Here is a 23,419-nt window from a genome sequence, read left to right as displayed (position 1 = left end):
TTCTAATAAGTGCCTTCTTGGGAATTCAGGTGACATTCTGAGTCAAAGTCTGACATGGAAAGAGGGAAATTGCTATTGCAATCACTCCCACATAAAAGATAGCTCAGGCCTCTACCTAGTTCACATTAACAGGGCGGGAGTACATAGGGGTCGTTTCAGCTGGCAAAGACTTGGAAGATCAGTGTTCAATAGCATCACGTTTTGATAGTTGGATATAAGAGCCAAGGACCTAAAGACACACTTCTCAGAAGATGATATATAATCAATCAACAAATACATGAAAAAATGTTCATCATTACTAGCAATTAGAGAAATGCAAATCAAAATCACTCTAAGATTTCATCTCACTCCAATCAGAATGTCAGCTATTATGCATATAAACAATAATAAGTGTTGGAGAAGATGTGGGGGAAAAGCTACACTCACACACTGCTCGTGGAACTGCAAATTGATGCAGCCAATATGGAAAGCAGTATGGAAATTTCTTAAAAAATTAGGAATGAAACCACCATTTTACCTAGCTCTCCCCCTCCTCAGTCTATACCCAAAGGACCTAAAAACAGCATACTATAGGCACACCACCACATCAATGTTTATAGCAGCACAATTCACAATTGCTAAACTGTGTAACCAACCTAGATGCCCTTAAGTAGACGAATGGATTAAAAAATATATGGCATATATACACAAGAGAATATTACTCAGCAATAAAAGAGAACAAAATCATGGCATTTGCAGGTAAATAGATGGAGTTAGAGAAGATAATGCTAATTGAAGTTAGCCAATACCAAAAACCAAATGCTGAATGTTTTCTCTGATATAAGGAGGCTGATTCATAGTGAGGTAGGGAGCGGGAGCATGGGAGAAATAGATGATCTCTAGATAGGGTAGAGGGGTTGGAGGGGAAGGGTGGGGGCATGGAGTTAGTAATGATGGTGGAATGTGATGATCATTATTATCCAAAGTACATGTATGAAGACATGAATTGGTGTGAATATACTATGTATACAACCAGAGATATGAAAAATTGTGCTCTATATATGTAATAAGAATTGTAATTCATTCCTCTATTATATATAAATAAAAAATAAAAATAGAATAACATTAAAATTTTAAAAATCACATGACATTTAAGAACACAGTCATTATTATTTTCTGTCTGGTAATTCATGGAATCTGACAAGTAGTCTGAATCACCTTTATTCAAAATAAATATTGAAAGAATAAAATGAAATATATAAAAATAAAGAAATTGTGGCAAATAGATATAATTGAAAAAGGTGGAAAAGTAGAGGCATTTGACTTCTATTAGCCATACATCAGAATAGGCCAAATTGCATATGCTTACTGCAGAATGTTTAATAAAAGTAATGTAAAACACAGCAATAAAACTTTTTCACATGTAGAAGTCATCTCAGAAATTGCATATTAAAGTAGATAAGTTGAGCAATATGCAGGGATTTTTTTTGTTTAAAAACTCTGCCAGAATTATTATACTTAATGATTGAATTTAATGTTGTTATCAGTTGTTCCTAATAATTTTCTCCTAGTTTATTGATTCACTTGTTTCCCATAACTTGATAATAAATATTCTAATCAGCAATAGAAAAATAGATTTCATTTGGTCTCATTCAAAACATATTCATCATATGTTAGGAAATCCAGCAGGCTATAGGAATTCACTAGAAATGAATTGTAATTAAAATGGTAATGGTGTTAATCCTATATTTTTAGTGCTCTGTCACTTTCATTCCTCTCTCTGTCTTTGTCTCTCCCTCTGTCTCCCTATACAAATATATAGAAGTGTTTGCATTTATATCTCTATTTATCATATTGTACAAGGTCAACAACCTGTTGCTCATAAGCTAAGATTCTTACATTTTTAAATGACTGAAAATAATTTTGAAATGAATGCTATTTTCTGCCTTGTAAAATTTATGAAAAACCTAAATGTCATTGCCACTGTTTTTCTGTGTATTGTCTACAATACGCTACATCAGTGTTGAGTAGTTGCAAAAGTTTAGGTATCTTTGAAAAAACTAAATTATTTACTACCTGTTTATAAAAGTTATTTGCTCACTTCTGATATAATAACTCATGATTCTGTATCACAGTGTTCTGGATCAGCCAGGATTAAGCTCTCTAAATAATAACCCAGAAAAGGAGATCAAAGAAACACTTAGTGGGTTTCAAGAGATGCGCAAGACAATTTCTTCTGACACTGCAAAGTCATAGTAGCACTTATTTTCTTTAAATATTTTTTGAATTGTTGATGGAACTTTATTTTATTCATTGATTCATATGTGGTGCAGCGCACATGCTGGGCACGCGCTCTACCACTAGGTCATAACTTTTTCTAAGCACTTTTCTAAATTTAAAAAATTTATTTGAAGGCTACAAAATTTATAATACATAACATTGACAAATAAATATTTATATGTGTTAAACATTTTCATATGTCATTGTAAATTAATACATACATAATTACACCTATCATACAGAGAGCAGAAGACATGATGGTAGGTGTGATAGTCTAAATAACAGTCATATGAAACTAGATTATACATATTGAAAGATTTTACAAAATATAAATATACACACACACACACATATATATATATATAAACATAATTCACATCAAAGAGATCATTATATTCTATAACATTAAAGTGGAGCTGAAGAAGTGACAGGGAAGCAGAAAGTGAGTATTTATAAATGCATTTATAAAAGTACAAATAAAATAAAAGCAGCATTATATAAATTCCATATGGTGGATTTTAACACAAACATTTTTATTGTAATGATTTTGTAGTTAAAGTCTATAGAATGATAATATTTAAAATTATTACTACCTATTTAGTCATTGTTTCTTATGTGAAAATATAATCCTTTGATGGATATTTGAAGGTCCACCCTATGATTCAGAAATTTTAGGTCAGATTTCATAAAACTTTACATATATTATAAAAAGACACTTTATGTAAGGTCAACAGTGATTCTCAAGTATTCAAGAGTCCCATTCTTTGGCTACTAGAAATTGACAGAAATAGTGAAAGCTGTGTGCCAGTATATAATGTTGGTATGTCACATGATGTAGCTCTTTGCAATAATAATGGTGTTTTCATTTTAATATGTACAATAAAATACAAAAATGACTCACTAGTTCTTCTATGTGATAATGATTAGGTAATATCAAATCACATTTCAGCTGAACTCCCAAATGTTTTATGATTACTTTATGGTTTGTCACCTTATTCATGTTCACACTTTGTCATTTTGCTCCTTAGACATTCAATTTCCTTTTGTCTTACTCTGTTAGTCATATTACCCTTTAAATTAGTAATGTAATTGGATACAGTAATAACCAAGACCATTTCTTCAGAAATGAAATTGTACATGTTGTGTTTTAAGTTAGTTATTTGTAAGTTATGAGTTTTATAGAAAAAAGAAAGCTATCACACATTTATAGCTTATTGCTGTACTTCTGAACATTTTTGTATCATAATATTCTTTAAAAAATACATCATCTCCACATACACTGGGTAAAGAGTTAATCTATTTCTATCCATAGGTGATTGGCAAGGGTTCTCCAGGTAACCAAGGACTGAATAAACCACACTGAAGACTGTGGGGGCATAAAATATTGACAGTCTTAGACTGAAATCTTCCAAATAAATCCCAAGAAAAAGGCTTGAAGGTAGATAGTTTATTTAAGAAGAGGCATGAATGAATGGGAATGAGGGACCAGAGAATTAAAAGAGAAAAAAGGATGCATTTAACTTTGTTGTACACTACTGTAAGCTCTTGGGGCTTAGTCACACAGTGCACACCTGATGTACAATAGAGAATAATGTTCCCATTAGTCCAGGGTATCATCATGGGCATTAGCAGCACTCACTGCTGTATTGTGCCTTCCATGAGTAATCAATGGGTTTTCATAACCTTTAGTTATATTCAAGAAAAAGCCTATGATAGGAAAGAAGTATAAAATGAAGCCCTGAGATGAAGTTACACCTATGCAAAGTGGGTTGGAATATTTCAGTAACTTCTCCCCAACAGTGGCCACTGTTAAGAGAATTTGCTATTGCATGCAACTTCATCACTGTTCCTTTCAACTGAGTTGAGAATATCTATGCTATTGCAACTTTAAGTAACTGTCTATAATAAAGAAGCAGGGCTGGGGATGTGGCTCAGTGGTAGAGTGTTTGCCTAGCATGTGTGGGTTTGATTCTCAGTACCACGTGTAAAAAAATAAATAAATAAAAGGTCCATCAGCAATTCAAAAAACAATTTAAAAAATTTTTAAAAAGAAGCAATGAATAAATGTTATAAAAACACATAATTCAATTTCAATTTCTTGCCCTTGTACTTAGCCACAGATGGGCTAAAATGGTTGAGTCAGGTTCAAAAGTGTTACAGATTTGAAATGTCACATTCCGTTGTAATAAAACTCAATAAGTTTTTGTGAAAACTTATTAACTACATAGTTATCCTGTGTCAAGATAAAAGATTCCTTTGTGTTTTTTTTATTAGTTGTTCAAGACAATATAATGATCTTGACATATCATACATTTGATTCAAATAGGGTATGACTTCTCATTTTTCCACTTGTACAGATTGCAGGATCACATTGGTTATACATCCATGTGTATACATACAGCAATCCTTGTTTGATGTGGCAATGTTCACAATTTGATATTGAATGAACATACATGGTCTTAGTATTCCTCCTATCTCGTGTGTGGTTTGAGGAATTGTGAACTGTAATATCCACTGAGCGCTTAGAACCTTGTTTTACATTTATGATTTTAAGGTATGTTAAAATTTCTCCTATTGTTATGTAATCCCTAGATAGTTTTAATTCCTGCAAAGTTGCTGCGTTCAGTCAACTTTCTTGGCTGTAGGTCTGCTTCTAAAACTACTGAATATTAAAAAGTCACCACTTGATTTTTGTTTTCCATTTTTAAAACTCTCAGGTAATAATTCTTACTCATTAGAATCGCCTCTTGCCTCATTTCATAAAAAATAAGATCTCACTAAGATAGCATAAGCATTTTAAATGAAACAATGCTTCCAATAAAGATTTGCACATTTGAATTTTTGAAAAACAGGCAAGTATAAGTAATGAAAATACACTCAATGCATTATGTACTACTAAAATGGAAAGAACACTAAAGCAGAAAATACACTCAATGCATATGTACTACTAAAATGGAAAGAACACTAAAGCAGAAGTCATAATAGAGTTCTAATTTTTTTACATAGCTGAAAGTCATAAACATGGCATACTTCTTACATAGCTGAAAGTTTTAAATGTGATATATACGTTCTGTATATAATTCCCTTCTCATAAAGTTACAGTTATGATAGATGCTTTCTAAAGACTTGCATAATTAAAATATTTTTATTCATATATTATCAATTTATGATTATCTACAAGTGAAATGAATCATCTAGTCTTTATCATCTTTGAACACATGAAAGTTGTACCTAACAGTGTATAGATTGTTCTCATCACAAATAAGATAGATTCATATATATAGATACATATTATATACATGAATACATATTCATTCTCTATGTTCATCTCTCTATATATATATTTAAAGCATATTATTTCAACTGACTTAATTCTAATAGTAATGATTATTGAGCGCTCACCAAAATTATAATTCATAGAGTAGAAGAAGACAGAGCAAGCAATCTATGCGAAATTCAAACTCAATAAGGGAATTCTTTATACAGTGCTTCCTATATTAATTCTATCACAACTAATTTCCATTTAGCACCTCCAGTGATAGAATTTCACTTCTAACAAGAAGAAACTTAGCTAAGGCACAGGACAGCCTATCCCATTCTCAAAGAGCTTCAGCTATTTGATCCAATCAAGTGTATTTATTGATGATTTACAGCAGTCCCAGAATATTCCTAAGCATTTGTAATATTCGTCCATATGTTGAACTTCATATGTACTTGGTTCATTTCTTTCCAATTGTATTATTTGATTAATGACTGAAATTGATATGCCTTCTGATAATAAGTATTTTTTTCCAAATAAATTGAGATGGTGACCCACACATCTTTGTTAGAGTCTTCATTGTTAATTTTCTATTCAGAGAGGTAATCTGAGATCATTTTGAATTCTCTAGTGGCCTATTTGGCATAGAGGAGAAAATGACAAGAGTATAGATACATTCTCTGTACAGTTGTCTTTCTCTGCAATTTCTCAGTGTAGCTTTGACAGGTAATGTAAGTTTGCCCTATTCTGTGGGTAGTTAGACGACATTTGCTTCATAAATTGTCAGCATGTTCTCTCTTCAAAGTTGTAAGGATGACCTTAAACAAAGACAAATGTCTTGTTAGAATACTAAAATTCTTCTACAAAGCTTTATCCTTCAAAATATCAAAATCTTTTCTTAAGAACACATCCAGAACATTGAAACTCAAACAAGTTAAAAATAGATCTAAATTAGTGATTTCCTGACTTTATATAATACACACTGAGGTTTACTTAAAATTCTACAAGGTTTCTCTAATTACAATTAACATTAATGACATTGGGTTAAACTATTTATCAAACCACAAGAAATCTATGTAACAAAAATACTTTGGTATGTCTCTCCAATTTACAGCTCCCTTCAATCCTAAATTACTCTGGAACACTCCATAATTTGAAACTTCCCAGGACTTGTTAATAGTGCTCTACATTCTCTCTCTGGACTAAAATATGTCTCAATTTGGGATTTCAAATTTTAAAAGGTATTGCATATTTTACATATAATGATACATGATAAATTAGATACAACATAAAAAAATGTAAAAAAAAGTCTCCTCACTCCTAGACTGTGTGTATGTGCAGTTTATTAGTGGACATTGTGGATACTGCATTTAGTTCCTCAAAAGAATATCTTATCTATTAATAAGTGCACAGGTAATTAAGAGAAGGGCAGTTTCATCATAGTATCCTTTCTGCAGTATGTTTTTAAGTGTGATGGAGAAACCACTAATAGTGTTCAAATTATATTGTACATTAAAGGAGATGAATATTTAATAGGAATTTAATCCTTAAAGTTGTTAATTTGCTACTTCAACTAATACTTTTTTAAGGCTACTATGTAGACCGCACTGGGAATGCAGAATTGGAGAGAAATATATTGACTTCAAAAGTACTTTTACTCAATTTATTATAAATAACAGTCAATAAATGCTGAGGGCCATTGCCAAGTAGGAATGGCACATCAAAATTTCCTTGCCAGCGTACCCCATGTTAAATGGACTTGGCTTGGAATTTTGCTGTTGACATTGCATGTAAGGTGACCTTGCTCAAGGACCAGGGCGGATCCAGGTTTAGAGCTGATCAGGTTTGAGGAAGTATCCCGCTCCTTGAGTTTAAGGTGTTCTCGGTTTAAGACAATGGGTTTTAGGGAAGTTGGAGATTGAAGATTATTGCTGGGATTAGGGTGTTCCTGCTGCTTGCTCCCATTGAGTTCTCCTGAGATTCAAATGGGATTTGGAAAAAAGCCTCGTGGAGTAGGTGAATTGGGCGGGCAGATTTTGGATTTCCCCTGAATGTGTGTGGAGGCCGGTGTGAGTTCGGGAATAAAGAATTGCTGTTTGAATCTACAAAGCTGTGAGTGGCTCGTGATTCAGTGCCAAGCTGAGAAATTGGCAAATAAAGCTGTTATCCATAAAATAATCTATGATTTTCCTGGTTTTTTTTGTTTTTGTTTTTGTTTAATTTGGTAGCATCTATAGTATTTGACTATACCATATGACAAGTACAGGGAAGGTAGTTATCCTCTACAAATTGTCAGCATAAATCCAATTTATTACATATATATTTTTACTTTATCTTTGCTTTGGGGAATTACTTTCCTTGTGGAGTGATAACTTTGCTTGTAAGATTCACAGATAATCATTCTTGATCTACAAAATAACTCAAAAGCCCTTAGGGTATTAGAAAATTTCATTGCTGCATAAAATTCAACACAATAAGGGGCAAAAATTCAAAGCCAACAATATAGCTACTAGAGAGAAAAGAAATACAGAGAATCAGGGAGTAGTAGGGTACAAGATTTCTTTTATACTTGGGTCATTTTTTCAAAAAAGAATTATGCTTTAGATAGAGAACTGGTATTACCAGAGCAAAATGATAGAGGTTAGACTATTTATTTATTTATTTATTTATTTTAAGAGAGAGAGAGAGAGAGAGAGAGAGAGAGAGAATATTTTTTTTTTTTTTTTTTTAGTTTTGGTGGACACAACATCTTTATTTTATTTTTATGTGGTGCTGAGGATCGAACCCAGCGTCCTGCACATTCCAGGCGAGCGTGCTACCGCTTGAGCCACATCCTCAGCCCAAGGTTAGACTATTTATAATTGAAAACTTAGATGCTAAATATACTTTTTCTACATTGCATGATATTTTAAGTCATTTGTACACTTTGATAAAGTTGAACATGACTACTTTGATACTTTTAATATAGTTGCATTTTTCGTATCAGTGTTATTTTATTTTGTTTGTTTTAAAGGAAAATTCAAATGTTCTAGTTCTTAACAGAGAGTTTGTTTCTTAGATAGAAAAATTTGAATTAGTTCTCTAGAAGTGTTTTCCCTAAGACAATCAAGTGTTCTGAAAATATGATAATTTTTCTCCTGAGAAAATAAAAGCCTATGGTATAGAGTAGGTGTCAGGAAGTTACAACTTGCTGTCTGTTCTTGTAAATAAGGTTTAATTGAAGCACGATCATTCAACCAAAGGCAAAGGTGAAAGTTAGGAGAGAAAGAGAGATCTTTTGGTTTAGTCTGGAAAATCTAAAGTATTTACTACCTTTACCTTTATTTTCTGATACTTTCAGTAAAAGCAAGGAAGTGTTTATTGCCAAAGAATGGAATAGAAATGAATGTGTTGAATTTACACTATTAAATAAAAGAAGAAAGAATGAAATAAAGAAAAGAGGAGAGTTCATGAAATATGAGGTAGACTACATGTAGAAAATGTTCACCCAATTGTCACTTTCAGAGTGAAGGGCAACTAGTAATGAAAGCCGAAGTAAGACATATTCTTTTATCATACATTAAAATTAGAGACACTTTGAATCCTATATATAAGTGCTAAGAGTGAGGCAGAATTTTGATTTAGTAAATAAACCTAATATGTTAAGGCTACCCTGAAAACGAACCTGGTTTTAGGGAAAACAATAAAAGCACTGTTTGTATACAGGTCAGTACTTAAGAAATATACAAGTCTTAAACATGAATTGGAACAGGAGATTAAAAAAAAAATACCAACAATGACAGCAATGTATTAACCAGTGGGTGTTAGCAAGCAATTATCTGTAAGACTTCTACTCAGAATCCATCAACTCCTACTCTGCTGGATTGCTATACAGAGCAGTAAAATTCCACAAAATTGTATTCACAACAGCAACCTTCCATGAAGAACTGTGGCCCTCACAGGGAGAAGGAGGTATAACTTTAGATATAATTCATGTTCAGCTTCCCACAGAGTCTTCCAGAAAATCTGATTTAGTTCTTTGAATTGACAGCATCAAAGTTGTGAGCATCGCAAATCAATGTTGTATTTTGTGGCTTTTAAACATCATGTAAAATTTGATACTTTATGTTTTTGATCCTATATGGATAAACAAGGTTTTTATTACATAATTTCAAACATCAAATATAATTATAAATTATTAGTATATTGTTATGTCAAAAGCTGTCCCTGGTATTTTAGTGATTTCATTCTCTGCTGACTTTGATCATTGTAAAGAACTTCTTTTAATACACTTAAATATTCTTTTGAAAATACTTCAAAACAAATTGCAATTCTTCATTTCCAGGAAGATTTGTAACACTATCTTTTATATAGTTCTGACTATTTAAATATACATTCAGTTCTGCAGAACAAGTACAACAACGGTTCACCTTTTCTTGATTACAACTAGGAAAATTTGCAACTTTTTGAGAAATAATTCTGAGCTCCTGGCTCTAAAATTAGGTCAGCCTGAATTCCCTTTGGTATGGTAAACTCAGGAAAAAAATTTCTAATTTTACTTAAAATAAAATATTTTTAAGAGCTAAACATTAATGAATCATTAAAAGATATACACAAATATTACATTTTTATTAAATATGTATATATATATATATATTCATCTACTCAGAATTATCTTCTCCTAGATTTCCATTATAGCTTAATTAATAGCTAGCTCATATATCAATAACCCATTTGTTTTATTATTACATTATTTGTTTATGTGCTATCTTTTTTTGTATTGGTTGTTCAAAACATTAAAAAGCTCTTGACATATCATATTTCAAACATTAGATTCAAGTGGGTTATGAACTCCCATTTTTACCCCAAATACAGATTGCAGAATCACATTGGTTACATATCCATATTTTTACATAATGCCATATTAGTAACTGTTGTATTCTGCTACCTTTCCTATCCTCTACTATCCCCCCTCCCTTCCCTTCCCATCTTCTCTCTCTATCCCATCTACTGTAATTTATTTCTCTCCTTGTTTATTTTCCCTTTCCCCTCACAACCTCTTATATGTAATTTTGTATAACATTGAGGGTCTTTCTGACAACTGAGAATCTTAAAGTCATTTACCATGTTTTATTCATCTTTGCAGAATACTTAGACTAACCAAAGTTTTATTCAGAGAATTCAAGTATTGTTTCTGAAAGAAATGCAGTTAACCAATGCAAACAGAGGAACAACTAAGGGAGGCTTCAAATTCTATTAATTTACTTCTTTTTTCATAAATGTTAAACATTTCTAAAAATTCTATTTGTGGCTCAATCTACTATGCTTATAAATAAAATAAAATGTTTTCTTCTATGTTTAAACCATTCTCCATTAATTTAACTACTCTGTCACTTGAAATGTCTCCCTTGGTTACACTACAATAAAAAGTATCTATCACATTGATAAGTACTTAAATATTTTTAAATATCTCCTAAATTAAGTAATATCCTGCAGAAATGATTTGAAAATTTGGAGATAAAAAGTTCCTTTTTGAGCAATGACAACAACCTAATATTGATATTATTTTCACATTTAGGTTTTTTTATTATTATTCTAATTTAGTAGTGGAAATATATCTTCAGAAATTGGTTCTAGATATCCCAGGCTTTCAATAGAAAATATTAACATTTCTTTTACATAATGGTGACTCCAGCTGGCACAGCCAGATACCTGAGCTGACATTGGGGACTATCTGCGGGTCCTGCACTCCCTCCATTTATCAGAGAAGTCCCATTCTATCAAAATAAGATGGAATGTAGCTTTGATTGTGAATGTGGTCAGCTGGAGCCACCTGATCACTAAAAAAAGGCATCTGTAATCAACAGTTACCATGGCCTCTTGTTGAAATATATAGCAACAAAGGAAGAAAAGAAGCAAAATGGAAATAATGTTTACCAGCACCTTAGAATAACGCTGCTCAGGACCAGTTCAACACTGAAAGTGTCTACACTATGAGGAGAATGTTCATAGAAGCCCATTGTGTGCATATCCATTCACATCTTTGTTAAATCATTTAGCCCAGTATATTTGAGTGCATAGTATATTGCATTTCATTCCCTTCGAGTTTCTTGAATGTTTTCTTTAAATGTCTACAGAGTTGCTCCCCCTTTCTTGAACTATGAGTACTGCAATCTTTTTAAATCTCAATATAAGCAGAGCTTTTTGAGCTTTAAATCTGAGGGGAACTCAACAGGCCTGGTTGAAATATGCAATGAACATTGAGAAAACATCTTGCTGTAGAAGCATAATTATTTTTCTTCTCCCTTTTAAAAGATTTTTCCTTTTGATGCTAGTTTCCTTCCTTGTTTACACATTTTCAACAGTTTGAAAGGAATAGACAATAGTAAGGATTTCAAAATGGCAGAGAAATTTGAAAATCTTATGAACATTCATGGTTTTGATCTGGGCTCTGGGTATATGAACTTAAAACCATAGGGTTGTGGAGGCAATGGCTTGGCTTTTTCTGCTGTAGATACTGACTGTGACAAAAGTGTAGCCATCAAGAAAATTGTCCTTACTGTTGTTCCCCAGGGTGTCAAACATGCTTTCCATGAAATCAAAATTATGAGAAGACTTGGCCATGATACATATTGTTAAAGTGTTTGAAGTTCTTGTCCTCAGTGGCAATCAGTTAACCCACTGTGGGCTCTTTTACTGAACTGAACAGTGTTCACATTGTTCAGGAGTCCATGCAAACAGACTTGGCAAATGTGCTGGTCCAGGGCCCTTGACTGATAGAGCATGCCAGGCTTTTTGTGTATCAGTTGTTACATTGGCTCAAGTGTATTTACTCTGCAAAGTACTGCACAGAGATCTCAAATCAGCTCATCTTTTCATTAATACTGAAGATTTGGTGCTGAAGATAGGTGACTTCGGTTTTGCATGGATCAAGGATCCTCATTATTCCCATGAGAGTCGTCTTTCTTAGGTTTGGTTACTAAATGGTACAAATCTCCATTCTTTTACTTTCTCCTAATAACTATACCAAAGCCACTGACATGTGGGCTGCAGGCTGCATCTTTGCTGAAATGCTGAATGGTAAAACCCTCTTTGTAGGTGCAGGTGAACTTGAACATATACAACAGATTTTGGAATCTATTCCTGTGGTACATTAGTAAGATCATCAAGAGCTTCTCATTGTAATTCCAGTTTACATTAGAAATTACATGACCCCTCACTCAGCTCCTCCAGAAATTAGTTGAGAAGCAGTGGATTTCCTGGGACAAATTTTGACAAATGTTTGAGTTGGTTGACAGCAGAAGAAACATTCTCTCATCCTTACATGAATATACATTCTTTTCCAATGGATGAACCAATTTCAAGCTATCCTTTTCATGTTGAAGAGGAAGTTGATGATAGTTTGCTTATAGAAGAAACTCACATGGTACATGGGAAATGTACCATGATTGTGAGTTTTAAGAGTCTGGTTGTCCTATACATAACAACTTTGATGGTAATGAAGTTTTTAGCTTGACACAAGAGCTCTGTCTGATGTCACTGATGAAGAAGAAGTACAAGTAGATCTCAAAAATATTGGGATGGAAATCAAGAAAAATATCTGGAGGATTCTGCTTTTGATACCAATTACCCTACTGAGCCTTGTTGGCAGTATGTAGATCATTGTGAAAACAAATATTGTGGTCTAGAGTGCAACCATGCTTGTAACTACAGAATAAGGTCATCATCATATTTAGTAATTTAGTTTGGAGAGTGAAGTTATTCATTATTATGAACCCAAACTTACTATAGATCTTCCCAACTGGAAAGAATAAAGCAAAGAAAAATCTGATAATAAAGGCAAGTCAAAATGTGAAAGGAATGGATTGGTTGAAGCCCAGATAGCACTGCAGGAAACATCACAGCAACTGGCTGAACAAGAATCAGGGAATTGATTTAGATTTCTTTCTTGCAGGAACTATTCAACTTAGTTCACAGCATGAGACTACTGATAAATTAAATGACTTGAATAGCTCAGTGTCCCAACTAGAGTTGGAAAGTTTAATATCAAATTCAGTAAGCTGAGAAAAACAGAAAACAGGAATGACAAATTTGGTTCAGTTAGAAGCTTTGTATCAATCTTCTTGGGATAGCCAGTTTGTGAGTGGCAGGGAGCAATGTTTTCTCGTCAATCAGTTTTATTGTGAGGTCAGGAAGGATGAACAGGCTGAGAAAGTAAACACTTATACCAGTTACTTGGACAAGTTCTGTAGCAGGAAAGAAGATACTGAGATGCTAGAAATTGAGCCAGTAGAGGATGGGAAGCTTGGGGAGAGAGGAAATGAGGAAGGATTTCTCAACAACAAGCATAAGGATTCCTCATTAACAAGCACTTTGAATCCATAGACCTCCTACCATTTCATAGTTCAGTGGGGTCACCACTTAAATCAATCCAGGGCATATTAACACCTTTTCCTGTGAAACCTTCCTCCTTGAATTCCTCATAAAACATACTGAAGCTGGGTGCAGTGGTGCATGCCTGTAATCCCAGTGGCTTGGGAGGCTAAGGAAGGAGGATCACAAGTTCAAAGCCAGCTTCAGCAAAAGCAAGGCACTAAGCAACTCAGTGAGTCCCTGTCTCTAAATAAAATACAGGGCTGGGGATGTGGCACAATGGTTGAGTGCCCCTGAGTTCAATCCCCATTACACTCCCACAAAAAAAAAAAAAAAAAAAAAAAATAGAGCAGCATTCTGAAACATCTGAACTAAAACATTCAGCAAACATTTCTCTTTGTATTCTTCAAGAAGTGTGTTTGTCTTTTTTTAATTATTATTATTACTAGTGTTTAAGTCATTTTCTACTTGAATCAGACGGTCTGTTTTTGTAAGGATTTTTATTGGTTCTTGGTTTTAAAATCCAGAATTTTATTTACATGAAGTAGTTTTCATTTTAATTGCCATGTGTTTTGCACACACACACACAAAAGAATAGAGCAAAATAATGCAATGCTCGAGGAGAAAAATAAATGTGCAAAGACAAGTAAAAAACATTCTCTCATAGGACAATGATCTGTTTTACAGCAAACAAAAATTTCACCTTGAAATTTACACAGAGAGAATGTACATAATTGCATGAATATATTTTTTCCTAAAATATTTTTTATTCATTAGTATTTTCCAGTTTTTCATACTGTACAAATTTCTTAAAACACAGCAGCAACTGAAAATGAATGCTGGATTTGGTACACATGTTATCTACCTCAAGGTAACAAAAATATATGGCAAAACATATACCACTCATAGGGCTTCACAATATGCACTTCTATTTAGCCATCATTTATTGTAGTAAAGTATTAAGGCACATTGTTTATAAATGATCTGGTATTCATCCTTTATAGTGAAGTGTTAATACATCACATCTTATTTAGTTTAGCAAATCAGTAAATTTTCTGTATTTAATTACAAAATTCATTTAATTTTAAATTTTTATTTATAACCACACTTTTTTTTTTGGCCCTATGGCTTGTTGCCTACTTAGCTGAATATATACCTAAGGCTGTCCACATACTTAATTTACTTTAATTTACATTTTAAATAAAGTACTCACTGTGTATAGGAAAAATTAGGAATTAATTTATTATAAGATGATCCTAAAAGTTTTAATTATGTTTATTTTTTAACAATATTGTAATGTTAGACTTGTATGCATGGAAGTAATTAAGGTACATCATTATTGTAGTTTAAAAGTTGTACATGAGCCAGGCATGATGGCACGAGCATGTAATACCGGCAGTTTTGGAGGCTAAGGCAGGAGGATTTTGAGTTCAAAGCCAGCCTTAGCAACTTACAGAAGTCCTAAGCTACTCAGTGAGACCCTGTCTCAAAATAAAATACAAAATAGGTTGGAAATGTGGCTCAGTGGTTGAGTGCCCCTAAGTTCAATCCCTGGTACCCATCCCCCCTAAAAAGTAAAAAGTTGTACATGATAAATCTTTTTTTGTTTGCTTGTTTTTACTGTATGTTTTTACCAAATTATCTATTCCCCATCCCAAGACAAGTGTAAGTAAAATGAAATTAGATATAAAAAAGAAAATTCTATCATTCAAAATGCTATTTAAAAGGCAATTGTATGAAATAAAAGTATACTTAAATTGCACTGAAAGCATGCTATTTATTGGTTGAAAACTGAAAATCTATGCAAATATTTCTTCTTAGTGGTGAAAATATAGGCTTTAGAGTAAACCAGCCACTGCTTAAAAGCCACCAGTTCTTACCTGTGTGAACTTGTTTCACTTTACCTATAAGCTACAGGTCCTCCTTTGCCCTTATAGGGGTATTGAAAAATGATAATTTCAGAAGACTATTGTAAGACTTAATTGACAAAATATTTTTTTTATTTATTTTTATTAGAGCTTCATAGCTATAGGTAGTAGTTGTGTTCATTTTGACAAACTCATATATGTGGAAATAGTATTTTTAAAGGGATTAAAAATGGCATACAGTATATATATATATAAATATTTTTAATATGGTAGCTATTTTTGCAACTGTTTTACCTTTTATTCTGATTGGGCCACTTCATGTAAACTGTCAATGTTTCTCATTCCAGTTAGAAAATGAATTAATAAATATTCATTGGCATAAATGAAAATAAGAAAAATAATTTCAGAATAACATTTTAAAATAAAACCAATAAAAATGAGAGCAAGAACTAGAAAAATAAAAGTGAATTTCATATTTACTTTGCTGAATTTATTTATTTATTTGTATTTTATCTATTTATTAAACAAAGTAGATATAATACAAAGAATCATTTATGCAGGTTTTTGAAATAACTGTTTTAGGTGGAAGAAGAGGTAAACTAGATAGTAAGTGAGGATGCAGCTACAAATCCTAGGATTTAAGGAATAATAAAAGCAATAGTGCTGAGTACTGTTGCTTAGTTGGGAGGCCACTACCTATGATGATGCTATGAAGTATCTCTTTTCTGACGCCTAAAGGGAATGGCACAGTTATTCTAGGGGTGCCTATAGACTGAGCCTAACCTGTCCTGGGCTATAAAGAGATGTCTAGCACAGATAAAAATAGAAGCAATTACCTGCTGGCCTCCTACTTTGATTCAATCTAACAGAGGCGCTGATTGGTCAGAACTAATAAGAAGCTAGGCAGTAATAGTGTTAGAAAAATGTCATTTTTCCCCCTCATTCTCATTTCAAGCATAGAACAGGTTTGAATGAAATGATGTGGAGTAGAAATAAAAAATAATAATCAAGAGTTTCTTGTAACCATTAATCAGGGAAAAAATAATAAATAGGCTCTATGTTAACTAAGAAAAGAAAAATTTTAAAAAAGATGAATTTTATTTTAGCAATCATAAAGCAATCAGAGTAGAGAATAAGAGCTGAAGAAATTCAAGTAAACTCCATTTTCCTTGAGAAATCACTAACACAGGCACATGAGAAAGTTAGCTAATTTGAAATCACAATAACAATAATTTTGGAAAATATAAAATTATCACATAGCATTTGGGAAGTTCCCAGAAAAATACAAGAAACCAAAGAGTAGGGACAATGTTTGGTAAAAAGTAACACTTGAGAATGCTTAAATTTAATTAAAAATTGATTTTTGTAAAATAAAGCAAAACATACTTGTGGAGAGGTAGTTATGAACTCATATGTTTAAGCGAAATAACAAGGGTTCAGATCTTAGTACCTGCCCTACATATTTGTGTGAATTTGACTGCTTAACTTTCCTGTCTCTCAATTTACCATTAGGCTAGAAATAATCAGCCAAAATGTTCTTATGTCATGATTCAGGATCCTGTTCCTGATGAGGGTCCAAATTCAGATCTGCTTTGGTTGGGCTTTTAATCTTTTCTGGAGCTTAGCTACTCTCAATAAATTTCTATTCCAATCCTCTCCTTTCTGTCCTTGATACTTGCAGGAGACAAAAACCTTTTAATACAAGGTGAATGAAGCCCTTCAGCTTTCACAGTTCATTTTCAATGAAAAATTTGCTGTCCTTCTCTTTCATTGTTCTTTATATAACATCAAGTGATCTTAACAACAATCACACAGTTCTACTGCCCTTTTAGTTACATTTTCCCCCATTAATTCTCAAAATTCTAATAAAACAAGTAGTATATTTTTCACCTCTAAACACACCATCTCAGTGCATTAATAGTAAAATTTTAACAATTGCCTTTTTTTGTTATACAACCTCTGTGGCCTATTGTTAGTTACCCAGTCCTTCTGCCAGGGAGTGAAGTGACCACTGCCAAAACACCAGCTTAGCAATTGCATTCCACTATCATTTCTGCTAATATGTGTGCCAACTTGTTTACATTCATGGGAGACAGATGGGGAGCTTTGAACTCTGCACCAAAGAGTAGCCCATGATTGAGATATGGCAATAAAGCATCTTACCAAATCATTTCTTTTAGTCACAGGTCTGAGACTTCCATGAAAGAGTAAGGCAGGTTTATTCTATGAAGGTAATTACAAAAGAAATCTGATAATCAAGGACAATCTTCCTGCTGCATTACAAGAAGGTGAAAAAGGAGATCAGCATGGTACCTCATAATGGCCTTTACATATAGTAGGAAGGAAATTATTTGGATCCAAACTTGTATAAACACTTAAATAAGACATTATTAATATGAAACAATTTAATGCAAATACTTGATGCCTTGAAAATGAAAAAAGGACACAATTGATAAAAACATAAAGAAGGGAAGAAAATGAAAAAGAATATGTGATTTCATATACCCAGTTTCTAAAATGTACAATAAAGTTCAGATGTATTACAATGTGGAATATGAAGTGAAAAAACACAACATATCAAAATAGCAAATAATTCTGAAAACAGAAGAACGAACTGGATAGAAATTGTAAAAGTAAGTTAGATTTTTATTTTTTGAAATGGGGTATAGATATAACATTTTTAAAATTTTTTTATTCTACTTTCTTATATCTGACAGCAGAATGCATTATAATTCATATCACATATATAGAGCATAATTTTTTCATATCTTTGCTTGTATACAAAGTATATTCATACTATTCTTGTCCTCTTCATACATGTACTTAGGGTAGTGATGTCTATATCATTCCACCATCTTTTTTTTAGGCCCTCACCCTCCCCTTCCCCTTTCCCCTATCTAGAATTTGTCAAACCTTCCCATGCTCCTCCTCTCAACCCCACTATGAATCAGCCTCCTTATATCAAAGAAAACATTGAGCATTTGTTTTTTTGTTTTTGTTTTTGTTTTTTGATTGTCTGACTTTACTTAGCATTATATTCTACAACTCCATTCATTTACCTGCAAATGCCATGATTTTATTCTCTTTTATTGCTGAGTAATATTCCATTGTGTATATATACCACATTTTCTTTATCCATTCATCTACTGAAGGGTATCTAGTTTGGTTCCACAGTTTAGCTATTGTGAATTGTGCTCCAATAAACACTGATATGGCTGTGTCCCTGTATAATGCTGTTTTTTTAAGTTCTTTGGGTATAGACAAAGGAGTGGGATAGCTGGGTCAAAAGATGGTTCCATTCCCAGTTTGCCAAAGAGTCTCCATATTGGCTGCACAAATTTGCAGTCCCACCAGCAGCAATGTATGAGTGTTCCTTCCTCCACACATCCTCACCAACACTTACTGTTGTTTGTATTCTTAATATTTGCCATTCTGACTGGAGTGAGATGAAATCTTAGTTTTGATTTGCATTTCTCTAATTGCTAGAGATGTTGAACATTTTTTCATATATTTGTTGATTGATTGTATATCACTTTCTGAGAAATGTCTGTTCAGTTCCTTGGCCCATTTATTGACTGGGCTATTTTTATTTTTAATTTTAGCATTTTAGAGTTCTTTATATACCTAGAGATTAGTGCTCTATCTGATGTGTGAGGGGTAAAAATTTGCTCCCAGGCTGTAGGCTCTCTATTCACCTCACGGATTGTTCTTTTTGCTGAGAAGAAGCTTTTTAGTTTGAATCCATCCAATTTATTAATTCTTGATTTTAATTCTTGCACTACAGGAGTCTCATTAAGGAACAGGGGCCTAATCCGACATGATGGAGATTCGGATCTACTTTTCCTCCTATTAGATGCAGGGTCTCTGGTTTTATTCCTAGGTCCTTGATCCACTTTGAGTTGAGTTTTATGCATGGTGAGGGGTAGGACAATCTTGCATATGGATTTTCAGTTTCCCCAGCACCAATTGTTGAAGATGCTATCTTTTCTCTGATATATGTTTTTGGCACCTTTGTCTAATATAAGATAATTGTAATTAAGTGGCTTCGTCTCTGTATCCTCTGTTCTGTACCATTGGTCTACCTGTCTGTTGTCATGTTTCAGGAATTAACAGTTATTAATGTTACTATTGTTACTATTACTCTGTAGTTATATAGTTTAAGGTCTGATATAGTGATGCCACCTGCTTTACTCTTCTTGCTAAGGATTGCTTTAATTATTCTGGGTCTTTTCTTTTTCCAGATGAATTTCATGACTGATTTTTCTATTTCTATGAGAAATGTCATTGGGTTTTTGACTGGAATTTCATTAAATTTGTATAATGCTTTTGGTAGTGTGGTCATTTTTTTTAAAGAGAGAAGAGAAAAAGAGAGAATTTTTTAATATTTATTTTTCAGTTTTCGGTGGACACAACATCTTTATTATATTTTATGTGGTGCTGAGGATCAAACCCAGCACCCCGGGAATGCCAGGCGAGTGCGTTGCCGCTTGAGTTACATCCCCAGCCCCGGTAGTATGGTCATTTTGATAATATTAATTCTGCATATCCAAGAGAAAGTTATATCTTTTCATCTTCTATGTCTTCTTTAATTTCTGTCTTTAGTGTTCTGTTTTGTTTTGTAGAGGTCTTTCACCTCTTTTGTTAGGTGTATCCCCAAAGAATTTATTTTTTATGAGGCTATTGTAAATGTGGTATTTTTTTCATTTTTCTTCCAGAAATGCCGTTAATTTATTGTTGATTTTGTATCCTGCTACTTTGCTGAATTCATTTACTTGTTCTAGAAGTTTTCTGATGGAGCTTTTTGGGTCTTCTAAGTATAGAATCATCTTGTTTATAAATAGTGCTAAGTTGAGCTCATCTTTTCCTATTTGTACTCCTTTAAATTTTTTCATATAATTGCTGTTGCCAGTGTTTCAAGAACTGTGTTAAATAGAAGTAGTGAAAGAGGGCATTCCTGTTTTGCTCTAGTTTTTAGAGGGGATGCTTTCAATTTTTCTCTATGTAGAATAATGTTGGCCTGGGGCTTAGCATAGATAGCTTTTACAATGTTGAGATATGTTCCTATTATCCCTAGTTTTTCTAGTGTTTTGAATATGAAGCAGTGCTGTATTTTGTCGAATGCTTTTTCTGTGTCCATTGAGATTATCATGTGTTTGTTATCTTTAAGTCTATTGATGTGATGAATTACATTTATTGATTTGTATATGTTGAGCCAAACTTGCATCCCTGGGATGAACCCCACTTGATCATGGTACACCATCTTTATGATATGTTTTTGTATTCAATATGCCAGAATTTTATTAAGAATTTTTGCATCTATGTTCATTAGAGATATTGGTCAAAAGTTTTCATTCTTTGATGTGTCTTTGTTTTTGTCTTGATAAGGATTGCTTTAGCAATTCTGGGTCTTTTATTTTTCCAGATTAATTTCATGACTGAATTTTTTATTTCCATGAGGAATCTCATTGGGATTTTGAATGGAATTGCATTAAATCTGTATAATGCGTTTAGTAGTATGGTCATTTTGACAATATTAATTCTGCCTATCCAAGAACAAGGTAGATCTTTCCATCTTCTAATGTCTGATGTGCCTGGTTTTGGAATCAGGGTAATATTTGCCTCATAGAATAAGTTAGGAAGTGCTCTCTCTTTTTCTATTTTCTGAAATAAATTGAAGAGTATTGGTATTAGTTCTTCTATAAAGGCTATGTGTCTATCTGGTCCTGGGCTTTCCTTGGTTGGTACAATTCTGATGGTGCCTTCTAGTTCATCACTTGAAATTGATATGTTTAAATTGTGTATATCATCCTGATTCAATTTGGGCAAAGTATATATCTCTAGGAATTTTTCGATAGCTTTGATATTTTCTATTTTATTGGAGTACAAGTTTTCAAATAATTTCTAATTATCTTCTGTATTTCTGTAGTGTCTGTTGTGATATTTCCTATTTCATCACATGTTTAATTTGAATTTTTTCTCTCATTTCTTTCTTAGCATGGCTAAGCATTTATTAGTTTTATTTATTTTTTCAAAGAACCAACTTTTTGTTCTGTCAATTTTTTCAATTGTTTTCTTTTGTTTTAATTTCATTGATATCAGCTCTGATTTTTAATTATTTTGTATCTTCTACTGCTTTTGGTGTAGATTTATTCTTCTTATTCTAGGGCTTTAAGCTGTAATGTTAAGTCATTTTATATTGACTTTTTTTTTCTTTTACAGAATGAACTCCATGCAATGAACTTTCCTCTTAGAACTGCCTTCATAGTGTTGTAGAAATTTTGATATGTTGTATCTGTGATCTCATTTACCTCCAATAATTTTTAATCTCCTACTTAATATCTTTTGCAATCCATTGTTCATTCAGTAGCATTTTATTTAGTCTCCAGGTGTTGAAGTAGCTTTTATTTCTTTTTTTATTTTTGATTTCTAATTTCATTCCATTATGATCTGATAGAATAATATCTCTGCCTTTTTATATTTTCTAAGAGTTGCATTGTGGTATAATATATGGTCTATTTTAGAGAAGGATTCATGTGCTGCTGAGAAGTAAGTGTATTCATTCATTGAAGGATGAAAGATTCTATATATGTCAGTTAAGTCTAAGTTGTTGATTGTGTTATTAAGTTCTATAGTTTCTTTGTTCAGCTTTTGTTTGGAAAATCTATCCAGTGGTGAAAGAGGTGTGCTGAAGTCACCCAGAATTATTGTGTTGTGGTCTACTTGACTCTTAAACGTAAAAAAGAGTTTGTTTGATGAATGTAGACACGCCATTTTGGGGGGCATATATTTTCAAAATTTTTATGTCTTGTTGATGTTCCCTTAAGCCATATGAAATATCCTTCTTTATCCCTTTTGAATAACTTTTGCTTGAAGTCTATTTTATTTGATATGAGGATGGAGACCCCTGCTTGCTTCCACAGTCCATGAGAGTGGTATGATTTTTCCCAACCTTTTACCTCTAGTCTGTGGATGTCTTTTTTCTATGAGATGATTCTCTTAGAGGTAGCATATTGTTGTTGTTGTTGTTGTTGTTGGGTTTTTTATTTTTAATCCAATCTGCCAGTCTATGTCTTTTGATTGGTGAGTTTAGGCCATTAACATTCGGTATTATTACTGAGACATGATTTGTATTCTCAGCAAGTTTTTGGGGGGAGGTGGGGATATTTTACTTGACTTGGTTTCTCCTTTGACTATTTTTTCTTTAGTGTAATTACTCCCTTTGCTGATTTTTATTGTTCTTTTTCAATTCCTCTTCATGGAATATTTTGCCAATAATGTTCTGTAATGGAGGCTTTCTACTTGTAATTTTTTTTTTTAACTTTTGTTTATCATGGAAGATTTTTATTTCACCATCAAATATAAAGCTTAATTTTGCTGGATACAAGAATCTTGGTTGACATCCATTTTCTTTAAGAGCTTGATATTTGTTGTTCCAGGATCTTCTTGCTTTCATAGTCTGGGTTGAAAAATCTGCACATAATCTAATTGGTTTCCCCATATGAGTAATCTGATTTTTTTTTCTCTTGGCTTTTAATATTCTCTCCTTATTCTGTGGGTTAGGTATTTTCATTAGATTGTGCCTTGGTGTGGATCTGTTGTGATTTTGTACATTTGACATCCTTTAAGCCTCATTGAATTTGGTTTTCCAATTCATTCTTCATGTTTGGAATTTTTCTGATAT

General features: G+C 32.7%; 1 pseudogene; it reads left to right on the top strand.

Annotated features, from left to right (window-relative positions):
* Nucleotides 1-11,896: 11,896 nt before the first annotated feature.
* On the top strand, nt 11,897-13,993 carry LOC101965885 (mitogen-activated protein kinase 6 pseudogene; annotated as a pseudogene).
* The last annotated feature ends 9,426 nt before the right edge of the window (nt 13,994-23,419 follow it).

Source organism: Ictidomys tridecemlineatus, chromosome 3 (genome assembly GCF_052094955.1).
Source record: "Ictidomys tridecemlineatus isolate mIctTri1 chromosome 3, mIctTri1.hap1, whole genome shotgun sequence".
Taxonomy (NCBI): Eukaryota; Metazoa; Chordata; class Mammalia; order Rodentia; family Sciuridae; genus Ictidomys; species Ictidomys tridecemlineatus.
Note: the sequence above shows the minus strand (reverse complement) of the source record. Positions and strands in the feature narration are given on the sequence as shown.